The 14,789-nt window shown below is 41.8% G+C and overlaps 1 protein-coding gene and 1 non-coding gene across 2 annotated transcripts in view; both read left to right on the forward strand.

Moving 5' to 3' along the window:
- Positions 1 to 14,789, forward strand: part of BRINP2 (BMP/retinoic acid inducible neural specific 2) — a 137,204-nt gene that overhangs the window by 28,291 nt on the left and 94,124 nt on the right. The gene's annotated exons all lie outside the window — the stretch shown is intronic.
- LOC114010099 (U6 spliceosomal RNA) lies at positions 10,052 to 10,155 on the forward strand. Its single transcript, XR_003551486.1, has one exon. It is a non-coding gene; the product is annotated as a U6 spliceosomal RNA (small nuclear RNA).

The following is a 14,789-nucleotide window of genomic DNA, read 5'->3' on the forward strand; positions in this document are numbered from 1 at the left end:
TCCTAAAAAGCAGCTGGCAAAAAGCCAAGCCAATCTCGGATGCCAAAGGGCAAAGCAGGAGTCTTTGACCAGCCATGGAACAGGGCACACACAAAGCCAAGTAGAGAAAATATTCAAAGTCCTAGTCATGGATGAACAGCGAAAATGGCCCATAGGTACATTGATGGTAACAGATAGGCCGAGAGCAAAAAAATCTGGCAGATGGCATTTTGCTGATTTGTTGCTTCTTTTAAAAGGGGTTGCTGTACCTCCCTCTCTGGGCTGATGCCTCACAGCATTTGTAAAGAATAATGATACCTTCCTCACTAGGTTATTTTAAGATTTTGATGACACACTGAGTATGAAAGTGCTTTGAAAACTGTAAAGTGCTCTACAAATGCTAATTTCTCTATTTACCCCTTTTCAAAACTGCTCAAAGCTGGCAATTTATAGTAAAATAAGAGAAACAAATGCATGGTCAGGAGCAGAGGACTGATAGCATGGAATGAAATGCACGTTTCAATAGATTGCATTTCCCTAGCTCAGTAGTTTTAGCCTAGATGTACATTAGAATCAACTAGTGAACTTTGACACTTACCAGTGCTAGACTGTGCACTGATTGATCTGTGGAAGGACCTAGGTATAAGCATGTCTTAAAAGGTAATTCTAATATCTTGTCAAAATTGAAAGCCATTTTCCAAAGAGAAAATCTTATGTATTAGAATTTAGGTAGAAACCTAAACAACTGCCCTACTGTGTCCAGCTAGCCCTGCATAACCTTCCAGGACACATGAGACTCTGTGTAAATTTTCTCATTTAAAATACATTCATTGGGACCAGCAGATGACTTAATGGTTATGTCGCTGGACTCCCACATAGTCAACTGTGGCTCAAGTCCCCATTCCAGCAGCTTAAAACTCATGCCAGGCACATGTGCATGCATGCTCAAGATCCGAGTGGAGAATGGAGGAGAAGGGATTGCAGTAGAGCCACTCCCCACTTGGAGAGGTGATTTCTTATTTTCTGTCTGTCTCTCTCTCTCTGTCTGTCTCTCTGGTGAATGCATATAGGGCTATAGCAAAAATCCCTCTCCGAAATAAAAAAAATATATACTCATTGGGCAGCCTCTTTGTGTTAGGCACATACTGGTAAGTCACAGGTAAATAATATGAGACTCCTATCTTTAGGTTCACTGTCCGAGGGAGACAGAGGCAAGTTCGCAAGGTGTAAATTGTGTGATCCTACTTGCGGGGTTCTATGGTAAGGTAAGGAGCCTAAAGGTATAAGACTCCAAACTCTGCAGAGGGAATCAGAAAAGTGTTCCAGGAAATTAAGTTTAAGTTGAGTGAAGACAAACATGCACAATTTTGCCAAGCAGAGAATAATAATGACACCTAACATTCATTGGACAATTAGTATAACCTGTCACTGCTTTGAGTATTTTACCCCATAACTCATCTAATTGTTCCAATGACAAATCTATTAAGTAGCTGCTAATATTAGCCCCATTTTATTTTAGGGAAGTGGTTCTCTGAGTATGGTATAACAATGATATCATCATCACTGGGGAACTTGTTAGGAACTCGTTAGGAACACAAATTCTCAGTCCCCATCCCAGACTCAGAAGCTCTGGGAGTGGGCTTCAGGAAGCTGTGCTTTAATAAGTCCTTTAGTTGGTTCTGATGTGTACATATGCTAGAGAACCACTGCAACAGGGAACCTGAAACATAATAGGTTAAGTAACCTGCTCAAAATCAGGGAAAGACTAAATGATAGGATTCAAACCTAGAAAGTTGGGCTCAGTTTATCCACTCTCCACTTCTGTACTGGAAAGAAGGGAAAATCCACCCTCCCCACTCTACTAATTCATATGTTGGAGTCCTAACCCCTAATATGGCTGTATCTGGAGATGAAGTATTTAAGAAGTAAATAAGGTTAAATGCGGTCATGAATGTGGGGCCCTAATCTGGTAGAGTTATGACCTATCAGAGATCTTTTTCTCTGTCATGTGAAGACACATGAGAAGGTGGCCATCTTCAAGCCAGAAAAAGAGCCCTTACCAAAAATAGAACCCTACTGGGACCTGTAGATGCCATAGCAGTTATGTCATTGGACTCCCACATGGCTGACCACAGTTTGAGTCCCAGACCCAGCAAAGTGAAACTCACATAAGGTGCATGTGTGTGCATGCCCAAAATCTCAAGAGGAATATGGAGGAGAAGAGACTGTAGTATGGTCATCCCCGCCGAGGAGTGATTTTTTGCTTTCTATCTCTCTGTCTCTCTGGTGAGCATACACACCCATAGCATGCACTGTCTCTAAAACAAATTACACACACACACACAAAAGGGAACCCTACTGGTCCTTCATCTTGGACCCTCTGGCCTTTTAGTATTGTGAGAAAATAAAATTCTTTTATTTTAGTCACCCGGTCTGTGGTATTTTTGTTATGGCAGCCTGAGACCAGACTAATATACACTTATTGAAGGAAGAGGGAAGAAAATATGCAAAAAGGACAGAGACAAGAGAGAGCATAGAATTTACCTGAAGCATAGAATGAATAGAATGGGAAACAAGGTGTTGGATTATGGGCACATTAATGGTGTGCAAGAAGTAAGAACTGAAGCTAGAAAGATTGAAGCCAGATCTGGCAGCCCTTGTGTGCAAGGGAAAGGTGTTTAAACTTTTTAATATAAGCAATGAGGAGCCACTGAAGGATTTTAAGCAGATCAAATTTGCATTCTAGAACAATAAGTAGTAGGGCAGAAAGGATGGATATGAATATGGTGATTTGAGGGGGAGGGTAGATTGATGAGTTAGGAAGCTGTTGCATGATTCTAAGTTCAAAACAGAAAAAACATAAAGCAGGGTCATTGAAATTTGTGTTTAAAGTCTAAATATAAAATGTTTAAAATTAAGATGTCTAGGAAAAATTTATATACAAATGTCTACATACAGATTACACATAAACATATACTATATATATATATATATTCCCTGTTAAGTAGAAACTACTCTTTCCATTCCTGAATCTGGATTGACCTGCTTTTGAGCAATAGATGATGGCAGAAGTACTGCTGTAGCAGCTCCAGAAATGGAAGAGGACAGGAAGTTTCTACTCCTCTTGGGAATATCAATTCCCCACATAATACAACCTGTTACCTTGCTTAAGAGACCATAGGAGAGATTGTATATATCTATATCTGTATTTTTATTTCTATTTATATGTACATATACATATATTCTGTTTTATTTTACAGATTTTTGCTATAGGGCATGAACACTTACAAGAGACAGAGAGACAGAAAGCAAGAAATCACCCCCCAGAGGGAATGGCCATGCTGTAGGAGGCCTTCTCATCCATTCTCCTCTTGGGGTTCTGAGCATACACTCACATGTACCCGGCATGATTTTCAAGCCACCAAGTCTAGGACTCAAGCTGCAGTTGACTACATGGGAGTCCAGCGACATAACCATTACACTATCTGCTGGTCCCCATATATTCTTTTTCTATATACACATAAACATATACTATATATATATATATAGAGAGAGAGAGAGAGATATTTATATAAGTATGGATGAAGAAAGTTGCTTAATGACATGTATTAAGCTGTTAACATTCCTTATTCATAGCAGTGACACTGAGAGGGAAAGAAGAAATACTTACCATTCTCTCTGTATTGCTTTACTTACTGCAATGAGCATGTGGTCAGTTTTTCAACAAATACAATAATGTTCATACACATGTGCACACACACAGAGTTCTGGAGCTCAGGTGTAAGGCCTTGGCTTGAGATGTACAACTGGGAGACACTGGTCTAGGGAGAGCAGAGAACACTGTGGGAGTTCAGATACCTTGGGGATGAGGATGGCAAGTGGTGTCTACTCTGTTTGAAGGATGGGCAAAGGAAAACAGGAGAACATAGATGGACTAGCAGAGAAGGAACCAGAAGAGGCCATGATTGTAAAAAGATTCTTCATCCTTCATTGCATTCCAATTTTTGTTGACACGTAACAGAAGCTCAGTCGTCATTGAACAGTTATTGGCTAAAAGGGTGTTTCAGGAAGGGGAGTCATACCAAAGTCACATGCAGCTAGAAAAGTCAGCGTAGTCCTACAAATGCCCTTTACGTGTGGCAATTAAAAGGTTTCTGAGAGTCAAAAGAAAGAACGTCCATTTTATTTTTTATCTTTTCTCCTTTTGAGTATCTGACATCTCCCTTCATAATCCTGACACGCAAACTCATATCCCATACACACGTTTCACTTAGATATTGCATTCTATTTTTATCACCAAATTAATATTATTAGGAAAAGACAAAAAATACCCTTAGAGATTTTTCACTCATTGTAAGATGGGAGTAGGAGAGAGAAAAGCACATGTATAGACCTTTCACCTTTATTATAGCTCATGGCTCCCAAATGGGTGTGGTCGTAAACTTTTTAATTTGGCAGCCTGGTAATTATTTTACAGAATGGAGCTGTAGGCCAAACTTGAGGAAAATCAATGACTAGTGCTACAAATAAGTAGCGCAGTGGTACTTTTGGTTTCCAACATTGGCCATGTCCACTGAAGCATTTTTTGTTTGACTTTCTAAGGGCAACTTCACAGGCCATAAGAACAGCAGAGAGGGTGATTATCTGATACTGTTTGCTCATCTGTTCTGTCCAAGGCCCAAGAGATGGCAGGAGACTGGAGTGACCCTAATCCTCCCCCAGATGCCCCAGGCAGAATGGAATTGAGGACCGTTTTAAGGATTCATCCCCATATTTAGCAACTCACAGCATCTGCTCTGGATTTCTTTGTATCCAAGTGGAGTCCATCATGCCACTGCTCACGTCCTTTCTCTTATCTTTCTTCAGTGGAAATACAGAAAAGGCAGATAGCATTTTCAGAGTGGGAAACAAAACCTTCCTAGCATGATCATTTTAAAATTTTATTTAGGTTGTCAAATGTGAGATTCAAGCAGGCCCCAAAATTGTTTTATTGATGTCGTACAAAAACAGGGTGGAAAGAATGAAGAATGTCTTATTAAAAAAAAAATACACTCAATTCTAGAATATGGCCAAAGTCCTTTGCCTTATTTTCTCCACGGAACATATCAGCAGACACGAATGGCCCTCTGTGTAAAATGATACAGAAAATTCAACCCGTTTTTGCCATCTTCGTAGCTGTCATCCTAGTGTAAGCCACTGTCATCGTCTACTCAGTCCATTGTTCCAGTCTCTGCACTGGTCTCTACCGGTGTCATAGAATCCTAAGTATTCTCATCACAGCAGCCAGAGGAAGCCTTGTACAACACAGTGTCTAACTCAGGTTAATACCTTAGGTTTCTCGAGGGTCTTGCAGAACATGCGCTCTCTCTGTCTGCCCTCATTTGCTCCTACTCTTCCACTCTACTCTGTGGTCACACAGGCCTCTTTGCTGTTCCCCTAGCAAGCTCCTGCCTGTACTCACTCCTCCTTTGGCTTGACATACTTTTCCCTCAAAATGCCCTCCCAGGTTCTTACCAGATGTACTTCAAGTCATTGCAAATGCAACCATTACTTGAATATTCTCTGTAAAACTGCACACCCCGCTGCCATTCTACTTCTCATGGCACTTACTCCCTTTTGATTGATATATATATGCTTTCCACAGACTCCCCCCCCACACACTAGAATGTAAGCCTCATGAAAATAAATAAATTACTCAATAGCTTATAGAATAAGTGTAAGGGATAAAAATAATACTAGTATCTCATAGTATATAAGACAGGCAATGAATAGAACTGAGATGTCTGGGAGTTGTAGAGGACCAAACTTATGATGGCACATCTATGCCCTGTGTTTATTTTCTCCTAACATGTTCCACTTTTAACAGGATTCTTCAGGCAATTTCACCTTCATCAATTGTATCATAAAGGGCCATTTCTTCAATAAAAGAGAAAGTGGAAGATTTGTTTCCAGTTTTCTCTTGAGACTCCAAATTGACTTTTTCCCTGTCATTGGAAGTCAGAGAGTTTGCCTTGTACTTCTTGGCAGCCTACATAGTACCTAACGTGTTTCCCTTACATATTGTTGGACACCACTGTAACAGAGGAGAAGGGCCAGATGGTGGTGTAGTGGTTAAGGCACTGGACTCTTATATGGTCTACCATGGTTCAAGTGTCAGAACTGGTGACTTGAAAATCACTCCAGGCATGTGCGTGTGTCCAGGCCCAAAATCCTAAGAGGAGAATGGAGGAGAAGGGATTGTGGCATGGCCATCCGGGGGGCTGATTTCTCACTTTCCCTCTCTCTGTCTCCTACATGTGAGCACATGTGTGCTATGGCAAAAACCTAAACAAACAAACAAACAAAAACAGGAGAAGAGAAGAACTAGAGAAGCAACCAGAAGAGAGGCCATGATTCTAAGAAGATTTTTCATCTTTCATCATATCTCCAGTATTTCTTGACATATAATAGAAGCATAGACAGTCACTGAATAGTTTGAAGAACAACATTTTGTTTGGAGAGCAAAAAATGTTTGGATATTTTTCTGGCTAAATTTTGTTTTTCCAAAAGCCTATTCTATGTCTGGAGCTCCCTGGTTGCATCTGGACAGAGGATCAGCTTTATACACCTTGATCTAATTAGGATCTGTTGATCCGTGCTCTAACCTAAGTGTACTGGTGTGAGGTAAGGTCCAAAAAACCATGTCTAATTCACCTTTCATTGATTTAAGGAACCTTTTGAATACTTTTAGGTGTGCCTTAATATGATACAGGGGTAAAATGATGAGCCAACATGAGTAATGCTGCAGCCTTCATGGAACTTACAGACTAGTAGGGAAAACAGAGCTTGACCAAAAAGTAATCCAAACAAATAAATAAAATCATAAATGAAAATGGATAAATTAAATGATAAAATGTTATAAGACATTATAACTGGACATTTGACCCTGACAGAGCAATTCAAAGAAGGCTTCCTTAAAATAGTGATGCTGGGGGCCAGCCAGTAGCATGGTAGTTGAGGTATCTGGATCCCACATGGCCAACTACATAGGTCAAGTCCTAGACTTGGTGGCTTGAGAAGAAACATGCTGACTGCATGTGTGTGCATGCCCAAAAACATCCTGAAAGGAAAATGGAAGAGAAGGGAATTTCAGCTTGGCCATTCCCCTGGGAGGTGCTTTCTCTCTTTCTCTCTCTTTCTCTCTATCTGGAGAGCACACATGTCCTGTAGAAAAATTTTTAAAAATGATGCTGAAACTCAGTACTGTGGGTTGAGTAAAAGATAACTAAGTAAATACTGGGTCGTTGGAAAAGTCATGATGCATTTTTGCATAGAAAACCAGAAAAAGGATGTCATGACATTTCCAACAGCCCAGTAGAACCTTCAGAAAAATGACAGTGTCAGGAGCAAATGCCCTGTAGTCAAAGGGCACAGGAAAGTCCTAAGCCCTTAAAAAAGGTCGATGTGGCTAATGTACAGAGAGTAAGATAGAATGTATACACAACCAGAGAAATAGGTAGGGGCCAGAAGATTCATAGATCTGGGCTCATTTTGATTTGAGAGAGAGAGAGAGAGAGAGAGAGAGAGAGAGAGAGGAAGCCATTTAAATATTTATAGGTTTTGGGGTTGACAGTAAGAAAGAATATTCATTTTCTAATATTATTAGAAATATTATATTAGTTCTAGAACAGATTACCCACAAATCTTGTGACTTAAACCAATACACATTAATTATTTCACAGTTTCTATGAGTCAGGAGAATATGCATGGCTTAGTTGGATCCTTTGCTCAGGGTTTCATAGACTACAGCAAAGGATAGGTGGCTAGGTTAGACTCACCTGGAATCTTTTTCCTTCTTTTTTTTTTTTTGGAGAGGTTTTTGCTATAGGGCGCGTGTGCTTGCCAGAAAGACAGAAAGAGACAGAGAGACAGAAAGTGAGAAATCACCCTCCAAGGGGAATGGCCATGACACAATCCCTTCTCCTCCATTCTCCTCTCGGGATCTTGAGCATGCATGCACACGCGCCTGGTGTGAGTTTAAGCCACCAGATCCGAGACTTGAACCACGGTCAACTACATGGGAGTTCAGCAATGTGGCCATTACGCTAACTGCTGGTCCCTCACCTGAAATCTTGACTAGGGAAAAATCCACTTCCAAGGTCGTTCAGGGTGTTCGTAGAAATTATTTCTTTGTAGTTAGAGGCCCAAGGGGCCCAGTTGCTTACTGACTGTCAGCTGGAAGTTGCCCTCATGGTTTAGAGGCCATGCACAGGTCCCTGCCACATGACCGTCCATATAGCCAGTTTATGACATGGTTGTTGGCTTCCTCAAGGTGGTCAAGAGACTCTCCGTCACTCCAGTGTGCGAAAATAGAATCTTATATAATTGTGAGAGTGACATCCAACATCTTTGCTGTATTCTGTTGGTTAGAAGGAGGTCACAGGGCCTTCCTTTACTCAAGGGGAGGGGATCCAATGAGGGCATGACTCACCGAGTATCACTTCAGAATGTGTCCACCACAAGAGGGGAAAGAAGAAGACATGTTCATACCCATGAATGCAGAATTCACTGAAGGTCCAGATGACAGATGGTAGTTTAGATTATTGTGGTGGCCGTGGGGACAAACATGTAGGGATAACTTTGGGCAACATTTTAGAGGTAAAACTAATGAAACTTGATGAGAGGTTACATGTAAATTGCAAAGAAGAGGGGAATGTGAAAAATGGTTAGGGACTAGATGGGGGTGCAGCAGTAAAACACAATGCTCTGCAAGGCTTATCAATATAGAAAGGTTCCAGGTTTGTGTCTGGAGACCTCCTTGAGTGTGCTGGGCTCACAGGTGTACATGTTCCAGAGCTGGCTGAAGCTGACAGTAGATTGTGGTCTCAAGAACTATGAGAGGTGCTGTCTCTCTGTTTCTCTCCCTATCTCTTTCACTCATGGAAGAAATACCTAAAAAAAAACCTTAAAAAAAAAAAAAGATTACCAGGTTTCTATTGAATAAGTAGATCAGTGGCACTCAATACTTCCTACTTATTAAAATCCATTGAGACTTTTAAAAATACTGTTGTCTAGGCCTGACTCCAGAGTTTGTTTGTTTGTTTGTCTTGCTTTGTTTTTTATTTTTAGTTTTTTCCATAGGGTGAGTATACTCATCATAGAGAGAGAAGGGAGACAGAAAGAAGGAAAGTGAGAAATTACCCTCCAAAGGGGATGAATATGCCACAATTCCTTCTCCTTCATTCTAATCTTGAGATTTGGGGCATGCACACAGATGGGCCTGTCATGATTTTTAAGCTGCTGGGTCTGGGACTTGAACTGTGGTTGGCCATGTGGAAGTCCTGTGCCTTAACCACCATGCCACCTGCTGGCTCCTGACACCAGAGTTTTTAAACCAGAACCATGGGCATCCAGATATTGGTATTTTTAAAGGTTTTCCAAATGATTCCAATGAATACCCAGGATTGAGAACTACAAGAATAGATTAATTATTTTTCTTTTTTCCATGATAGATATGTTGAATCTGAGGAAGTTTTGAGACATTCCATTGAATTCATAGAACACAAATTCAGGAGGAAGGCTAGATGTATGACTTCCGTGTTCTCTACGGCTGACTACCTGTGAAGCCTTGGATGTGGATGAGGTCACCTAGGCAGAGTGTACAATGAGAAGGAAAAAAGGCCTAAAGCTAAGCTTTGAGATTCTTCAACATTTAGTGATCTGGTGTAGGATGAATAAATCTACAGGAGTGGTCACCTAGAAAGCATGAAAAATGGTGTGGGGTCAGGAAAGCTAAGAAATGATGGTGTTTAAGAAAGAGGGAGAGTCCAGCCCATGGTGGTTACGGAGACTGGACCCCATGGCTGACTGAGTGGTTCAAGTCTTCCACTTGGCTGCTTGAAAAACATGCCAGGTACATGTGTATGCATGCCCATGGTCCTGAAAGAAGGAGAGGGGATTGTATCGTGGCTGTTCTCCATGAGGGTTCATTCGTTCTTTCTTTTCTTTCTCTCTTTCTCTCTCTCTTCCTCTCCAATGAGTGCACATGCCCTCTGGCACATTAAAAACAAAAATTGTTCAAAAGAAAGAAGCAGTGCTTACTTCAGCAGTACATATACAGCAATTGGAATACAGAGAAGATTAGCATGGTTCCTATGCATGGACTACATGCAAATTCATAAAATGCTTCAAATTTTGCCATGTCCCACATGGCTGACCACAGTTCAAATCCCAGTCCTGGAGGCTTAAAATCATACTAGGCCTGTGTATGTGGATGCCCCAAGTTCTGGCAGGATGAAGAAAGGGAGAAGGAATTGTGGTATGACCATGCCCCCATTAGGTGAAAATTTCTCCTTCTCTCTCTCTCTGTCTGTCTCTGGTGAGTGCATGTACCCTCTGGCAATAATACAGAAAAGAGCGAGAGAGAGAGAAGAAAGTAACAAAGAAATAAAGAGCGAAAGAAAGAAAAAGAAAGAGGCAGCGGGCAATCAGTAAAATGAACTCATTCAATGGACTGAGGAACCGGCATCCCTGACTCCCTAATACAGGATGTTAGAAGTTCTAATTACTTTTAATTGAGCCCTCAAGCTAGCTTCTGAAACTCTTTTTTCCCTCGTTACAAAGGTAATGAGTGTAAAATATAGGAATTTAAAGAAAAACAGATGAACCAAAATGAAGGAAATTTTAACTACCCATAAACCTACTAACCAATGATAACTACATATATGTTTTGGTATATATACATACACACATAGGTTGAGCATCCCTAATTTGGAAACTCAAAATTGAACTGCTCCAAAAATCGAAATTTTTTGATCATCTACATAATGCCGCAAGAGTCTTTATTTGTGTTTTTTTTTTTCTTTTTTAACATTTATTTATTTATTTAGCTATTTATTTGTTGTCATTTTCAAGCCACCAGGTCCAGGACTCAAACTGCAGTCAGTCATGTGGGAATCCAGCTCCTTAACCACCATGCCACTTACTGATCCCACAAGTCTACAATTCTACATCTAATCTAATGTGGCAAGTTGCAGTCAAAATAGAAAAATGTATAAAGCGATCTTTAGGATATATGTATAAGGTGTGTTTCAGACACAGACACATTTCCCATTTAGACTTGCTGTATCCACAAGCTATCTCATCATATGTAGACAAATATTCCAACTGCCTGTGGAGAGGGCTGTGTGAAGAACAGAGACCTCCTAACAGCACCCAGCACCAATGCGCCAGCCTTGATAATTAGCCACCTTAGCTGTGAGTTTTCTCTCGCTGTGTGAAGAACAGAGACCTCCTAACAGCATCCAGCACCAATGCGCCGGCCTTGATAATGAGCCACCTTAGCCGTGAGTTTTCTCGTCCCAGTCAAACTTTCAGATGACCACAACCCTAGCCGACATGAGAACAGCAAGCTCATGAAACTCAGAGCCAGAATCACCCAAATTCCTGACCACAGGAATTGCACGAGAAATAAATGTTCATTGTTGGTTTTGGCTGCTAAGCTTTAGGGTGATTTGTTACACGGTAATAGATTATTAGTACATGGTGCCATTCGGCACTTTCTCTCTCCCAGTTGCCAGCCGACAAGCATCCTCGTAGCTGCATCTTTGTGTCAATAACTCCAAATAATTGCCCAGATGTACACTTGCTGGATCAAAGCAGATGCAGAATTATGATGTGAGGTGGCTAAATCTTACGTATGTTATTTCAGACATCTTAGTCTTGGCTTTAAAGCAAGTGGTCACGTCACCACTACTCTGGTCCCACTCATACACTTGTCTGCAGAACTGTGTCCTTGTTTTCTGTGTGGACACATTTGGATTAAAACAGGGGTAAGGACAGAATAATGGTAGGAGTCTCCCAAAGGCTGGTAAGAGGCATGAAGGGCCCTAGGACATGTGCTGACTTTTCAAAGATCATCTTTTACCAGATGAGAAAGATGTGTGTTTATGAATACTCCATGTGGCTACATTGACAACTGAGACTTCATACACCGACAGAAGTCGTCAGTGTGTGAGATAGAAAAGCACTGATGGGCGGAAGTTCAATCTATATCCAAAAGATATGTGGAGAGAAGTGAGAGGAGGCGAGGATAAAAGAAACAAAGAGCCTCACAGCGCTAGATAATACATATGGTGTGAGAGAGTTAGAGGAAGACATAACAGCCACGGGAGAGAGAGATTTCGGCTAATGATCCCACCCGTGTCAAGCTGCTCCTGTTTATGGGCAGGAAGCTGTAAAGTTCCAATGGTAGCGGCATCATCTATTTTTAGAATGCTCCTGATAATGCCCTAGGAGTTGCTAGATCTGAATTAAAAACTCCAGGTCCCTCCCTTCACTCCTCCCTTTTCTAAATAAAGGGTTATTGATTTACTAATGGCCTTTGTATCCTGCTGCCAACATCCCCTGTAGAAGAAGGATGTGACCTAGAGTCCAAGTGGCTAATAGCTTAGAAAAACCAGGACCACAGGTGGACAGGTGGGCAGAAGATGGGCTCTGAGAAGACTTTGAGCCCCAGGCTAAGGATGTAATCATGCAGAGGTGAAGAGAAGATTTAAGGGGCAAGAGTAAAGCAACTGACAGGAGCTGTTGCCATAGGATGCAGGTAGGTGAGGGAAGCCACCTGAAAGCCCTGTGGATAACAGGATCCCTCGTGTATTTGTCAGAACCAGAGATAGGGCAGAAGAGTGGGGTGCAATGAGGGTCTCTGAAACGAATGGCAAAGATCTGCCTTGATTCTAATTCCTGCTCTGCCGGTAATTGGCCACATGAGCCTGGACCTTACAAGCAAACTCCAGACTCCACATCTTGCTTGATGAAATAAGGGGCTTTTGTGGTCTGCAAGTCTAGAACTGCAGATGTCAGTTGCGGAGGTGGTAGTCATCTCCCTGGCGTTTTTCTCTATCTGCCTTCAGTTTGTTTTTCTTGGGTTGATTCACTTTCTCCACTCCCTCAGGAAGGCTGGTGAGAGTGGGGACAGGTTCAAATGCAGAAGGATGTGAAGTGAGAGAACTGAGTGTTGCGGGGGAGTCAGGGCAACATGAAGGGCCGTGGACTGAGGACAGTTAGACCAAGAGGTTACAACCTGGGCTCTAGACCCAGACAGCCAGCACCTTAGACATTGCTTAATCTCTGTAGCCCCTAATTTACTCACCCACAGAAAGAAGATAATTGTAGAACACAATGCTTTTCATTGGTCTGTGGCTCAAAAGAGACAGTATATGTGAAACAATAAGAACACTGTTTGGCCCCCAGTTATTACTCAATAAATACTAGCCACAGGTACTGAAGAGTCCCCCTGGCTTAGACACTGGAAAGCTGGTATGGGTTTTGGAAAAATCAGGCTTATTGATGGTGGTGGAATTGAGGGGCAGCAGAGGACAACACTATATGAGAGTAGATCTAAGAACAGTACTGAGAGGCAATTTTGGGAGGGAGTTTTGTGTGTTAAAAAAAAATCAACCAATGCAATTGGAAAGTAAGTTTTTAAAAATTTTTTTAAGTTTTTGCCATAGGACATGTGTGCTTGCTGGAAACAGAGAGAGAGAGAGAGAGAGAGAGAGAGAGAGAGAGAGAAATCACCATATCGCAACAATTTTCTCCTCCATTCTCCTCTCGGGATTTTTTGGGCACGCTCACATGCTTGGTGTGATTTTTAAGCTGCCAGGTTGGGGACTCCATCCGTGGTCAGCCATGTGGGTATCCAGCGCCTTTACCACCACATCACATTCTTGCCTTGGAAGATAAATAGTTTAAGCAGTGCATTTGGGGGGCCAGCCAGTGGTGTGTTGGTGAAGGTAGGTGGATCCCAAAGGCCAACCATGTGATTTCAGTCCTGGGCCTAGTGGCTTAAAAAACACACAGAGTTTGGGTAAGTGTATTCCCCAAATCCTGAGAGCAGAATGGAGAAGGGGTGGTAGAGTGGCCATCCTCCCTGGGGGGAGGGGGGTGCTGTCTTACTTTCTCTCTCCCTCTCTTTTTATTTCTGCCTCTCTCTGGTAGGCACATGGGAAGATAGCAAATTTAAAATAAATAAATAAATAAATAAATAAAAGGAAGAAAAAAAGGCAGCCCGGTTAAATCCCACGTCCCTGCTGTGATGACAGTTTTAACCCATTACCTGCTGGTAAAGTAAGCACCCTTCAGAGAAATGCCTTCCAGGTGCTGGGTCTATGAGCAGTATGCTTGCTTTCTGGCCCTCCCTCCACTACTGGCCATATTTGCATCATGACCGCAGGTGTTCGAATGCTGGCAAGACATTTCAGGGAACTGTACTCTTAGTCTGTTGATGGTACCTAGAAATGTCAAATGTGGTCAGAAAAATTTACCTTTATTATTTTCTTTGCCTCTTGGATCTTTTCTTGCATTTGTTCCTTACCCCTTTACAAGTGTGCTGCTTCACTGAGAGGGAAGTGTCAATGTCATTTTGGATATTAAGAAATAAAACACAAAGAGTGGTATGGCCCTGTGTGTGACTGCAGGGTTGATTCCTTTCAACACAGGATGCTGCTCATTTAGACTGTAGTGTGAATGGTGCCTCTTCATGTCACACAAGGACAACCTGCACCCTAGTAGGCAGTGGCTCTGTAGGGGAGGGGAGGGCTTTAAGTCAGGATATAAAAAACAACAAACAAATAAAAAAACAGAAAAAGCAAGAATTGAGAGCATCTTTAACCCAAATTTCAGGGGATGATAAGCACAGAAAGGAGATGGGTAATTGCTCCGTAGGCCCTCTACACATTCAAGAAGTCGGGAGGGCAGTTTCAGCCTTTTGGCAGCTCATTAGGACAGAAAGTGAGGGTGGATGGAATGAGACAGAAAGTCTATCCTGT

Source organism: Tupaia chinensis, unplaced genomic scaffold (assembly GCF_000334495.1).
Source record: "Tupaia chinensis unplaced genomic scaffold, TupChi_1.0 Scaffold000710_1, whole genome shotgun sequence".
Lineage (NCBI taxonomy): Eukaryota > Metazoa > Chordata > Mammalia > Scandentia > Tupaiidae > Tupaia > Tupaia belangeri.